This window comes from Pseudophryne corroboree, unplaced genomic scaffold, assembly GCF_028390025.1.
Source record: "Pseudophryne corroboree isolate aPseCor3 unplaced genomic scaffold, aPseCor3.hap2 scaffold_941, whole genome shotgun sequence".
Lineage (NCBI taxonomy): Eukaryota > Metazoa > Chordata > Amphibia > Anura > Myobatrachidae > Pseudophryne > Pseudophryne corroboree.
In genome coordinates, this window is record NW_026970521.1 from 1 (window position 1) to 12131 (window position 12131).

The window sequence follows — 12131 nt, forward strand, 5'->3', positions numbered from 1 at the left end:
ACCCGATTGCAAGCAATGGGCACTGCATCCCTTGCAAAGGATACTGGGAAGCTGAAATTCAAATCGGACGAACAGTGCTACCACAGCAAGGCTTCATCATCACCACTGCCCAAGATGATGGATTGCCTCCAGTGATAGTGGGCATGAATGTGTTGCGGAACTGCTGTGAGGAGCTCGTAGCAGCACTCCAAGGAGAGTTTCAAACTGACAAGCTCCAGGAGAAACAAGGCCTTCAACCTGGGATAGCCAAACAAAAGGGAAGAATGATAACAGAATTATCTGTAAGAGAGGAACATGAAAAAAATAAGGCTAGCCAAATAATGATAGAAATGCCCATCTCCAGTGTCCAGATTATCCGAAAGAATGCTTCAATGTTAGGCATGAATAATATAGCATCCAGTTCTAGAAACTGTGAGCAACCTATTCAAGGAACCAGTTTTGACCACCTGCAAGATAAAAGTCAGATGATAAGACACCTCAAAGCCTTACTGAAGATTGGGAAATACCTGACCAAGCGACAAAGGCAAGAATCCTCGCCAGAACTCCTGAAGTTGTTGAGACAGCGAGAAAGGCTGTTTGAAGAGAAAGGACAGTTGGTTCGATGTAGTGTGGATCCTAATACTCATTATAGGATCAGTCAACTTGTAATTCCAAGACAAAGTGCTTGTTATGTGCTTGAAGAATATCACGACAAGTCAGGTCACCCTGGGTGCAAAAGGATGGAAACAAGCATCTGGAAAAAGTTCTTTTGGGTTGAAATGAGGGAAGACATCAAGAGATGGTGCCGAAACTGTCCAACCTGTTCTGTAAGAAGAACCTTGCTGCCTCTTTCTCTCCAGAATCCATTGTCCCAAACCAGCTGTGATACTGAATCCCAAGATGGAATGGAAGAGGCTCATAAAATGTATTTACAGCAGACTAAGGTGGTTTGTCACCGACAAGGAGGCAAGAAGACTAGGGCTTGCAAAACAGAAAACCACCATAGTCAGCTGCAGTTTTGTACAGCATGTCCCAAAGACAGTTTAGAAAGAGTTCAATACTCATCCATGGCAGGGGGGTTGAGGTTTCCTAGACAAACTTTTCAAGACCATATACTGTCCAGATTTCAACCGATTGCTCCAGGAGCATGTGTTAATGTACTATAGCACAAAAGGAATTATACCTATCAGATACTGATGTTAAAAATGTTGATAAATGTTAATGTTTCAGACATAATCTGTGTTCACTAATGAATGTGACTGGATATAGTGAGAAGTTTATATAGGGATAAAACCAAAATGCGTGAGGACACGCATGTTTTGGGGGGGGCACGTGTGATATCCCATAACAACAAGGACATTTTTGACAACAGTGTAGTTGCCTGTGCCATTTTAAATAAAGTTTATTTAAAAGAAAATTGAACAGCAGTTTGAGAAGTCAGTTGGAGCCATGGTGAGGAAAGAGCTGGCGACGCCATTACGCAGAGATGAGCAGCTGAGAGAGGGGAGACAAATAAGCTGAAAATTGCATGAGAGAGTAAGCAGTAGTGCAAAATACAGCAGTGGAAGTGCAGCAATTAACAAGTAAGAACGCCATGACACTCTCAGCCAAGAGAGTGCACAGCAAGTGTCAGAGACAGGAGAGTATAAAGCCTTTATACCAATGCTGACTGGCCTACATCTGAGGGGAAACTGCCTCAGAAACATCTATTGACTGGGTGAGATAAATCCATATTTATACTGAAACCTACTCCACTGCAAAGGACATTATCCTATATTTACTATACCTATGCAGCGATTTACATGGGAAGCAGCTCCAGTTTGTTTTAAACAATCATCTTTACTACACAGAGCTACAATATTTTGTTCACAGCTAAAGGAGACAATAGCTGCATATAACTATGTAACAACATAACCGGGCCCCAACGTGCACATAGAGACTCCCTGCAGTGACACCAATGTTATCTGGGACTTAAATATTGTCTGCATAAGTTGATTTCTATTACTAAGCAACATAGTATTAATCTCAGATTTAGTTATATTACCATTTGTGTAATGACTTAAAGTGTATATGGTGTCTGTGTTTAAGTTGCTTGAATCAAATCTTTCCCTTCCCTACTGTAATCAGTTCCTTTTCTGAGTTATGTGGTAAACCATTTATTCTTTCATACAAAGCCCTGCCTGCCTTTCTTTGTGTCTGGGGAAACCTTGCCTCTCTGCCAGGAATAGAGAAGAGCTGCTGCTGAAGGAGGAATAGTCCATCAAGGTATCCCTGACCTGTTCCACATAGTTTACACACTTGTTATACCGGGGTGTTACATTGTGTGTGACTGACCTTAGGAAGAAACCGGAGCCTCCGCTGCAGTGACCCAGCAACCAGGGCACGGGAGTATACAGTGCCGCTGGGAGTGATGAAGCTGCAGTAAAGATGTCTATTAGACCTAGCCTGCTGCAGCCCTTGTAGATTCTCATAAAAAAAGTTCTTCTTTTCTTGTCAAAATTAATAGCTAAGAATAGGCTGCTTGAGGCAGGCCCCTGTTAAGTGGCCTGCTACTGAAGGCAACAACTACAAACTGAGCTCCCTGTTCATGGAAGCGGGGTTATAGAGGAGAATGCGCTGAGCATCTTGGGAACAGTCAAAAGCTTTGAGCCGGTTGGTGCCTCAGATCAAGATCCTACTCTACACCCCAATGTGAATCCTTGTGGAGTCCAGTGTACCCCACAGAAGAAATTAATGTGTCACACCCATTGGCAGCAACCTTAGAATAGCTGCTGATGGGCACAATTGAGAAAGGAAGGGGGGGGGGACATTTGAATCCAGCACATAGATGCAATTCAAATATGTAATTTGAACCTTCCTATTTTAAAATATAATGGATGAACCTCACCCTGTGAGAACAATCTTCATGATATAGAGATCTCATATGCAAAATAAGTATGAGTTGGGATAGGGCTGGGGAGGGTGGCTGCTCGGGCAGCCCCTCCCCCGTCAAGTTAAGGAGATTCAACTGAGGAAGCACAAGGGAACTCTCGTCTGGGGACAACAACTGCAGGGAGACCACATCTTTTCAGATGAACATGGGAGGGCGGAAGGCTGCCTAATACTGAAGCACCATCAAATATCAAACCATATGCAATAACTAGTACAAGCATTCCTGGGGGAAGGTCTGCAGGAGACGAATTTGCATACGGTGATGTCATCCAAGCAGTGGGCCAAAGTTGGCTGGAACCCTCATCTGCATATGAAAAGAGAAAAGGGTTATGCAGGGCATGGCGGCATTTTGCGGCGCTTGGATGACCCCTAGTTCGCATTAAACACCTCCACCCTCCTTCGGTGTGGGGCTCATGTTGACTATGCCCCAGCCCCTGAAGCATTCAAGCTGATTTCTTGCAGCAGCTGGGCACTGTAACAGCTCCAGAGCTGCTCTGTAAGGCAAATAAAAGGGTGTGGGCCCTGCAGCACTACCTGTAGTTCGCATTGTGCGTTGGAAGGCACAAAGTAAGCAGACGGGAGAAGTCAGGATAGTGCGCAAGGGCATAGAAGGGAGCGGCTCAAGAATAGAGAAGTGGAAACAGACAGCAAACTAGGCTGGAGAGAGACCTGAGACAAAGAGATCTGAATTATACGAGAGCCGACCAGGGGAAACACAAATTATGCAGTCAAGTTTCCCACATTTGGGGAAATCGCAGGGGCAGCACAGCCAGAGTGCAATGGGTGAGCCTTGCCCTGGGAGAAGCACCTTCAAGATCATAGTATCTCACCTGGCAGGTAAATAGGAGTTGGGCTAGAGCTGGGGAGGGTCGCTGCTCGGGCACCCCCCTGTCAAGTGAAGGAGATCCAACTGAGGCAGCACAATGGAACTCTCGAAAGAAGAACAAGGCTAGAGGAAGATCTGAGACAAAGAAATCTGACTTTTACCAGAGCTGACCAGCGGAAAACACAAACACAGTCCCCCACTACCACAAATAATGCAGGCGAGTTTCCCACATTTGGGGAAATCACAGGGGTCAGCATACCCAGAATGCAATGAATGAACCTCACCCTGGGTGAACAATCTTCATGACCATGGTGTCTCCTATGCAAAATAAGTATGATTTGGGATAGGGCTGGGGAGGGCCGCTGCTCAGGCACATCTCTGTCAAGTAAAGGAAATTCAACTGAGGCAGCACAAGGGAACTCTCATCTGGGGACAACAACTGCAGGGAGAACACATATTTTCAGATGAACATGGGAGGGCAGAAGGCTGCCTAATACTGAAGCACCCCCAAACAACAAACCAAATGCAACAACTAGTGCAAGCATTCCTGGGGGAAGGCCTGCAGCAGATGGATTTGCATATGGTGATGTTATCCAAGCAGTGGGTCAAAGTTGGCTTCAACCCTCATCTGCATATGAAAAGAGAAAAGGGGCGTGCAGGGCATGGCGGCCTTTTGCGCTGCTTGGATGACCCCTAGATCGCATTAAACACCCCCACCCTCCTTTGGTGTGGGGCTCATGTTGGCCATGCCCCATCCCATGAAGCATTCAAGCTGATTTCTTGCAGCAGCTGGGCACTGTAACAGCTCCAGAGCTGCTCTGTAAGGCAAGTAAAAGGGTGTGGGCCCTGCAGCACTACCTGTAGTTTGCATTGTGCATTGGAAGGCACAAAGTAAGCAGACGGGAGGAGAAGTCAGGATAGTGCACAAGGGTATAGAAGGGAGGGGCTCAAGAAAAGAGAAGTGGAAACAGACAGCAAACTAGGCTGGAGAGAGACCTGAGACAAAGAGATCTGAATTATACGAGAGCCGACCAGGGGAAACACAAATTATGCAGTCAAGTTTCCCACATTTGGGGAAATTGCAGGGGCAGCACACCCAGAGTGCAATGGGTGAGCCTTGCCCTGGGAGAAGCACCTTCATGATCATAGTATCTCACCTGGCAGGTAAGTAGGAGTTGGGCTAGAGCTGGGGAGGGTCGCTGCTCGGGCACCCCCCTGTCAAGTGAAGGAGATCCAACTGAGGCAGCACAAAGGAACTCTCGAAAGAAGAACAAGGCTAGAGGAAGATCTGAGACAAAGAAATCTGACTTTTACCAGAGCTGACCAGAGGAAAGCACAAACACAGTCCACCACTACCACAAATAATGCAGTCGAGTTTCCCACATTTGGGGAAATCACAGGGGTCAGCATACCCAGAGTGCAATGAATGAACCGCACCCTGGGAGAACAATCTTCATAACAATGGTATCTCCTATGCAAAATAAGTATGATTTGGGATATGGCTGGGGAGGGCCGCTGCTCAGGCACATCTCTGTCAAGTAAAGGAGATTCAACTGAGGCAGCACAAGGGAACTCTCATCTGGGGACAACAACTGCAGGGAGAACACATATTTTCAGATGAACATGGGAGGGCAGAAGGCTGCCTAATACTGAAGCACCCCCAAACAACAAACCAAATGCAACAACTAGTGCAAGCATTCCTGGGGGAAGGCCTGCAGCAGATAGATTTGCATATGGTGATGTCATCCAAGCAGTGGGTCAAAGTTGGCTTCAACCCTCGTCTGCATATGAAAAGAGAAAAGGGGCGTGCAGGGCATGGTGGCCTTTTGCGGCACTTGGCTGACCCCTAGTTTGCATTAAACACCTCCACCCTCCTTCGGTGTGGGGCTCATGTTGGCTATGCCCCAGCCCCTGAAGCATTCAAGCTGATTTCTTGCAGCAGCTGGGCACTGTAACAGCTCCAGAGCTGCTCTGTAAGGCAAGTAAAAGGGTGTGGGCCCTGCAGCACTACCTGTAGTTCGCATTGTGCGTTGGAAGGCACAAAGTAAGCAGAAAGGAGGAGAAGTCAGGATAGTGCGCAAGGGCATAGAAGGGAGCGGCTCAAGAAAAGAGAAGTGGAAACAGACAGCAAACTAGGCTGGAGAGAGACCTGAGACAAAGAGATCTGAATTATACGAGAGCCGACCAGGGGAAACACAAATTATGCAGTCAAGCTTCCCACATTTGGGGAAATCAGAGTGCAATGGGTGAGCCTTGCCCTGGGAGAAGCACCTTCATGATCATAGTATCTCACCTGGCAGGTAAGTAGGAGTTGGGCTAGAGCTGGGGAGGGTCGCTGCTCGGGCACCCCCCTGTCAAGTGAAAGAGATCCAACTGAGGCAGCACAAGGAAACTCTCGAAAGAAGAACAAGGCTAGAGGAAGATCTGAGACAAATAAATCTGACTTTTACCAGAGCTGACCAGAGGAAAGCACAAACACAGTCCCCCACTACCACAAATAATGCAGTCGAGTTTCCCACATTTGGGGAAATCACAGGGGTCAGCATACCCAGAATGCAATGAATGAACCTCACCCTGGGAGAACAATCTTCATGACCATGGTATCTCCTATGCAAAATAAGTATGATTTGGGATAGGGCTGGGGAGGGCCGCTGCTCAGGCACATCTCTGTCAAGTAAAGGAGATTCAACTGAGGCAGCACAAGGGAACTCTCATCTGGGGACAACAACTGCAGGGAGAACACATATTTTCAGATGAACATGGGAGGGCAGAAGGCTGCCTAATACTGAAGCACCCCCAAACAACAAACCAAATGCAACAACTAGTGCAAGCATTCCTGGGGGAAGGCCTGCAGCAGATGGATTTGCATACGGTGATGTCATCCAAGCAGTGGGTCAAAGTTGGCTTCAACCCTCGTCTGCATATGAAAAGAGAAAAGGGGCGTGCAGGGCATGGCGGCCTTTTGCGGTGCTTGGATGACCCCTAGTTCACATTAAACACCTCCACCCTCCTTCGGTGTGGGGCTCATGTTGGCTGTGCCCCAGCCCCTGAAGCATTCAAGCTGATTTCTTGCAGTAGCTGGGCACTGTAACAGCTCCAGAGCTGCTCTGTACGGCAAGTAAAAGGGTGTGGGCCCTACAGCACTACCTGTAGTTTGCATTGTGCATTGGAAGGCACAAAGTAAGCAGACAGGAGGAGAAGTCAGGATAGTGCACAAGGGTATAAAAGGGAGGGGCTCATGAAAAAAGAAGTGGAAACAGACAGCAAACTAGGCTGGAGAGAGACCTGAGACAAAGAGATCTGAATTATACGAGAGCCGACCAGGGGAAACACAAATTATGCAGTCAAGCTTCCCACATTTGGGGAAATCGCAGGGGCACCACACCCAGAGTGCAATGGGTGAGCCTTGCCCTGGGAGAAGATCCTTCATGATCATAGTATCTCACCTGGCAAGTAAGTAGGAGTTGGGCTAGAGCTGGGGAGGGTCGCTGCTCGGGCACCCCCCTGTCAAGTTAAAGAGATCCAACTGAGGCAGCACAAGGGAACTCTCGAAAGAAGAACAAGGCTAGAGGAAGATCTGAGACAAAGAAATCTGACTTTTACCAGAGCTGTCCAGAGGAAAGCACAAACACAGTCCCCCACTACCACAAATAATGCAGTCGAGTTTCCCACATTTGGGGAAATCACAGGGGTCAGCATACCCAGAATGCAATGAATGAACCTCACCCTGGGAGAACAATCTTCATGACCATGGTATCGCCTATGCAAAATAAGTATGATTTGGGATAGGGTTGGGGAGGGCCGCTGCTCAGGCACATCTCTGTCAAGTAAAGGAGATTCAACTGAGGCAGCACAAGGGAACTCTCATCTGGGGACAACAACTGCAGGGAGAACACATATTTTCAGATAAACATGGGAGGGCAGAAGGCTGCCTAATACTGAAGCACCCCCAAACAACAAACCAAATGCAACAACTAGTACAAGCATTCCTGGGGGAAGGCCTGCAGCAGATGGATTTGCATATAGTGATGTCATCCAAGCAGTGGGTCAAAGTTGGCTTCAACCCTCGTCTGCATATGAAAAGAGAAAAGGGGCGTGCAGGGCATGGCGGCCTTTTGCGGCGCTTGGATGACCCCTAGTTCGCATTAAACACCTCCACCCTCCTTCGGTGTGGGGCTCATGTTGGCTATGCCCCAGCCCCTGAAGCATTCAAGCTGATTTCTTGCAGCAGCTGGGCACTGTAACAGCTCCAGAGCTGCTCTGAACGGCAAGTAAAAGGGTGTGGGCCCTGCAGCACTACCTGTAGTTTGCATTGTGCATTGGAAGGCACAAAGTAAGCAGACGGGAGAAGTCAGGATAGTGCGCAAGGGCATAGAAGGGAGCGGCTCAAGAAAAGAGAAGTTGAAACAGACAGCAAACTAGGCTGGAGAGAGACCTGAGACAAAGAGATCTGAATTATACGAGAGCCGACCAGGGGAAACACAAATTATGCAGTCAAGTTTCCCACATTTGGGGAAATCGCAGGAGCAGCACACCCAGAGTGCAATGGGTGAGCCTTGCCCTGGGAGAAGCACCTACATGATCATAGTATCTCACCTGCCAGGTAAGTAGAAGTTGGGCTAGAGCTGGGGAGGGTCGCTGCTCGGGTACCCCCCTGTCAAGTGAAGGAGATTCAACTGAGGCAGCACAAGGGAACTCTCGAAAGAAGAACAAGGCTAGAGGAAGATCTGAGACAAATAAATCTGACTTTTACCAGAGCTGACCAGAGGAAAGCACAAACACAGTCCCCCACTACCACAAATAATGCAGTCGAGTTTCCCACATTTGGGGAAATCACAGGGGTCAGCATACCCAGAATGCAATGAATGAACCTCACCCTGGGAGAACAATCTTCATGACCATGGTATCTCCTATGCAAAATAAGTATGATTTGGGATAGGGCTGGGGAGGGCCGCTGCTCAGGCACATCTCTGTCAAGTAAAGGAGATTCAATTGAGGCAGCACAAGGGAACTCTCATCTGGGGACAACAACTGCAGGGAGAACACATATTTTCAGATGAACATGGGAGGGCAGAAGGCTGCCTAATAATGAAGCACCCCCAAACAACAAACCAAATGCAACAACTAGTGCAAGCATTCCTGGGGGAAGGCCTGCAGCAGATGGATTTGCATACGGTGATGTCATCCAAGCAGTGGGTCAAAGTTGGCTTCAACCCTCGTCTGCATATGAAAAGAGAAAAGGGGCGTGCAGGGCATAGCGGCCTTTTGCGGCGCTTGGATGACCCCTAGTTCGCATTAAACACCTCCACCCTCCTTCGGTGTGGGGCTCATGTTGGCTATGCCCCAGCCCCTGAAGCATTCAAGCTGATTTCTTGCAGCAGCTGGGCACTGTAACAGCTCCAGAGCTGCTCTGTACGGCAAGTAAAAGGGTGTGGGCCCTGCAGCACTACCTGTAGTTTGCATTGTGCATTGGAAGGCACAAAATAAGCAGACAAGAGGAGAAGTCAGGATAGTGCACAAGGGTATAAAAGGGAGGGGCTCATGAAAAAAGAAGTGGAAACAGACAGCAAACTAGGCTGGAGAGAGACCTGAGACAAAGAGATCTGAATTATACGAGAGCCGACCAGGGGAAACACAAATTATGCAGTCAAGCTTCCCACATTTGGGGAAATCGCAGGGGCACCACACCCAGAGTGCAATGGGTGAGCCTTGCCCTGGGAGAAGCACCTTCATGATCATAGTATCTCACCTGGCAGGTAAGTAGGAGTTAGGCTAGAGCTGGGGAGGGTCGCTACTCGGGCACCCCCCTGTCAAGTGAAAGAGATCCAACTGAGGCAGCACAAGGGAACTCTCGAAAGAAGAACAAGGCTAGAGGAAGATCTGAGACAAATAAATCTGACTTTTACCAGAGCTGACTAGAGGAAAGCACAAACACAGTCCCCCACTACCACAAATAATGCAGTCGAGTTTCCCACATTTGGGGAAATCACAGGGGTCAGCATACCCAGAATGCAATGAATGAACCTCACCCTGGGAGAACAATCTTCATGACCATGGTATCGCCTATGCAAAATAAGTATGATTTGGGATAGGGCTGGGGAGGGCCGCTGCTCAGGCACATCTCTGTCAAGTAAAGGAGATTCAGCTGAGGCAGCACAAGGGAACTCTCATCTGGGGACAACAACTGCAGGGAGAACACATATTTTCAGATAAAAATCTTGGTCATGCTCTGGTTTCTCTTCAGAACGAACAAATCTTTCGCCTCTTACTAAAGATTTCCGTGGAGAGGAGCAAAACCGAGTTTTATCTCAATTTTTGCATGCCCCATCTTTTTGGGGTTTCTTTTACCGGTTTAAAGATAGAATGAGTGTGCTTTAATGTAAGCTCATTTGCATAGAAATGACAGTAAATGTTTATTTATGTTCAAACAGAACTTTCTTGACCATGCTACTTGCTTTAAAGATCTGGGAGCACATGGAATACAGTACAAACCATGCTTATAGCAAGGAGAAGCCAGGTGAGAAATCTGCTTTCTTTCAAATTGGGCGCTCACTTTGATCTGAATGAGGACTGCTGGCACAGCACTCAGGCGACAGGTGGAATCTTGGTCATGCTCTGGTTTCTCTTCAGAATGAACAAATCTTTCGCCTTTTATTAAAGATTATCCGTGGAGAGGAGCAAAACTGAGTTTTATCTCAATTTTTGCATGCCCCATATTATTGGGGTTTCTTTTATCAGTTTAAAGACAGAACAAGTGTGCTTTCTTGTTAGCTTTAATGTAAGTTTATTTGCATAACAATGACAATAAATGTCTGTTTCTTTTCAAGCAGAACTTTCTTGACCATACTAATTGCTTGAAAGATCTGGGAGCACATGGAAAAGAGTACAAACCATGTTTATAGCAAGGGGAAGCCTGGTGAGAAATCTGCTTTCTTTCTTTCAAATTGGGTGCTCACTTTGAGCTGAATGAGGACTGCTGGCATGGCACTCAGGCGACAGGTGGAATCTTGGTCATGCTCTGGTTTCTCTTCAGAACGAACAAATCTTTCGCCTTTTACTAAAGATTTCCGTGGAGAGGAGCAAAACTGAGTTTTATCTCAATTTTTGCATGCCCCATATCATACCTCCCAACTGTCCCGATTTTCGCGGGACAGTCCCGTTTTTTGGGGACTGTCCCGCTGTCCCACCTGCGGGCCGCAGTGTCCCGCGGTGGGTAGGACAGTTGGGAGGCTCTGTCTGTCGCTGCCCTGCTTAGCAGAGCAGAGGTGAATAGTCGCTGTGCGCACAGCGTCTATTCACTGAAGTCAGAGGGAGAGGTGGCATGCCAGCGGCTCACAGAGCGCTGGGCATGCCCCCTCAGTGCCGAAAACGGGGGCGTGACTCGCGATCGCGGGTCCTCCCGCGAAGCCATGCCCCTTTTTACTTAGGCCACGCCCTTTTTGGGAGCGCGTGCGACTTCGCCGCGCGTGTGTCCCTCTTTGCGAGCCGACAAAGTTGGGAGGTATGCCCATATTATTGGGGTTTCTTTTATCAGTTTAAAGACAGAACGAGTGTGCTTTCTGGTTAGCTTTAATGTAAGTTTATTTGCATAACAATGACAGTAAATGTTTGTTTCTTTTCAAACAGAACTTTCTTGACCATGCTACTTGCTTGAAAGATCTGGGAGCACATGGAAAACAGTACAAACCATGCAGTATCACAAGAGCCTTTATTTGATCTTTCATGAAGATAGAGCAGAATTGAGGACACGTCAACAATTTCTGCCGAAGGTGGTTCATCTTTCCACATGGTGCCTTTGGCCACTGACACCTTCGTTGAGTCAAAGTCTCTGGCTGTGGTCAGAACTTTGAAAATTTATGTCACCAGAACGGTTCAGATTAGGAAAACAGAGGCTCTGTTTGTCCTGTATGCTCCCAACAGGATTGGGTGTCCTGCTTCCATGTAGACCATTATGCGCTGGATCTGTGGTAAGATTCAGCATGCTCATTCCATGGCAGGATTGCCGTTACTGAATTAGGTGAAGACCCATTCTACTAGAAAGGTGGGTTCATCCTGGGCAGCTGGTCGGGGAATCTCGGCATTGCAACTTTGCCGAGCAGCTATTTAGTAAACACTTTTGCTAAGTTTTACAAGTTTGATACCTTGGCCGATGATAACTTCAAGTTGGGTAATTCGGTGCTGCAGAGTCGTACGCACTCTTCCACCCGTTCAAGAGCTTTGGTATAACCCCATGGTTCTTAATGTGACCCCAGCATCCTCTAGGTCGTATGAGAAAATAGGATTTTAATACCTACCGGTAAATCCTTTTCTCTTAGTCTGTAGAGGATGCTGGGCACCCGTCCCAGTCCATACTGTGTCTGCAGTTATTACTTGTGGTTATACACATGTTGTGTTA

General features: G+C 47.6%; 14 non-coding genes across 14 annotated transcripts; 3 read left to right on the top strand and 11 right to left on the bottom strand.

The window, feature by feature from the left end:
* Positions 1-3592: 3592 nt before the first annotated feature.
* Positions 3593-3755, bottom strand: LOC135047715 (U1 spliceosomal RNA). The gene has a single exon (XR_010239705.1). It is a non-coding gene; the product is annotated as a U1 spliceosomal RNA (small nuclear RNA).
* A 152-nt stretch (positions 3756-3907) lies between these two features.
* Positions 3908-4071, bottom strand: LOC135047662 (U1 spliceosomal RNA). The gene has a single exon (XR_010239657.1). It is a non-coding gene; the product is annotated as a U1 spliceosomal RNA (small nuclear RNA).
* A 674-nt stretch (positions 4072-4745) lies between these two features.
* On the bottom strand, positions 4746-4908 carry LOC135047678 (U1 spliceosomal RNA). Its single transcript, XR_010239673.1, has one exon. It is a non-coding gene; the product is annotated as a U1 spliceosomal RNA (small nuclear RNA).
* Positions 4909-5060: 152 nt separating this feature from the next.
* LOC135047800 (U1 spliceosomal RNA) lies at positions 5061-5224 on the bottom strand. Its single transcript, XR_010239785.1, has one exon. It is a non-coding gene; the product is annotated as a U1 spliceosomal RNA (small nuclear RNA).
* Positions 5225-6196: 972 nt separating this feature from the next.
* Positions 6197-6360, bottom strand: LOC135047664 (U1 spliceosomal RNA). Its single transcript, XR_010239659.1, has one exon. It is a non-coding gene; the product is annotated as a U1 spliceosomal RNA (small nuclear RNA).
* A 674-nt stretch (positions 6361-7034) lies between these two features.
* On the bottom strand, positions 7035-7197 carry LOC135047724 (U1 spliceosomal RNA). The gene has a single exon (XR_010239712.1). It is a non-coding gene; the product is annotated as a U1 spliceosomal RNA (small nuclear RNA).
* Positions 7198-7349: 152 nt separating this feature from the next.
* Positions 7350-7513, bottom strand: LOC135047787 (U1 spliceosomal RNA). The gene has a single exon (XR_010239772.1). It is a non-coding gene; the product is annotated as a U1 spliceosomal RNA (small nuclear RNA).
* Positions 7514-8184: 671 nt separating this feature from the next.
* LOC135047671 (U1 spliceosomal RNA) lies at positions 8185-8347 on the bottom strand. The gene has a single exon (XR_010239666.1). It is a non-coding gene; the product is annotated as a U1 spliceosomal RNA (small nuclear RNA).
* Positions 8348-8499: 152 nt separating this feature from the next.
* LOC135047675 (U1 spliceosomal RNA) lies at positions 8500-8663 on the bottom strand. The gene has a single exon (XR_010239670.1). It is a non-coding gene; the product is annotated as a U1 spliceosomal RNA (small nuclear RNA).
* Positions 8664-9337: 674 nt separating this feature from the next.
* Positions 9338-9500, bottom strand: LOC135047708 (U1 spliceosomal RNA). Its single transcript, XR_010239698.1, has one exon. It is a non-coding gene; the product is annotated as a U1 spliceosomal RNA (small nuclear RNA).
* Positions 9501-9652: 152 nt separating this feature from the next.
* On the bottom strand, positions 9653-9816 carry LOC135047785 (U1 spliceosomal RNA). Its single transcript, XR_010239770.1, has one exon. It is a non-coding gene; the product is annotated as a U1 spliceosomal RNA (small nuclear RNA).
* A 144-nt stretch (positions 9817-9960) lies between these two features.
* LOC135047740 (U5 spliceosomal RNA) lies at positions 9961-10076 on the top strand. Its single transcript, XR_010239725.1, has one exon. It is a non-coding gene; the product is annotated as a U5 spliceosomal RNA (small nuclear RNA).
* Positions 10077-10346: 270 nt separating this feature from the next.
* On the top strand, positions 10347-10463 carry LOC135047763 (U5 spliceosomal RNA). Its single transcript, XR_010239749.1, has one exon. It is a non-coding gene; the product is annotated as a U5 spliceosomal RNA (small nuclear RNA).
* Positions 10464-10749: 286 nt separating this feature from the next.
* Positions 10750-10862, top strand: LOC135047761 (U5 spliceosomal RNA). Its single transcript, XR_010239747.1, has one exon. It is a non-coding gene; the product is annotated as a U5 spliceosomal RNA (small nuclear RNA).
* The last annotated feature ends 1269 nt before the right edge of the window (positions 10863-12131 follow it).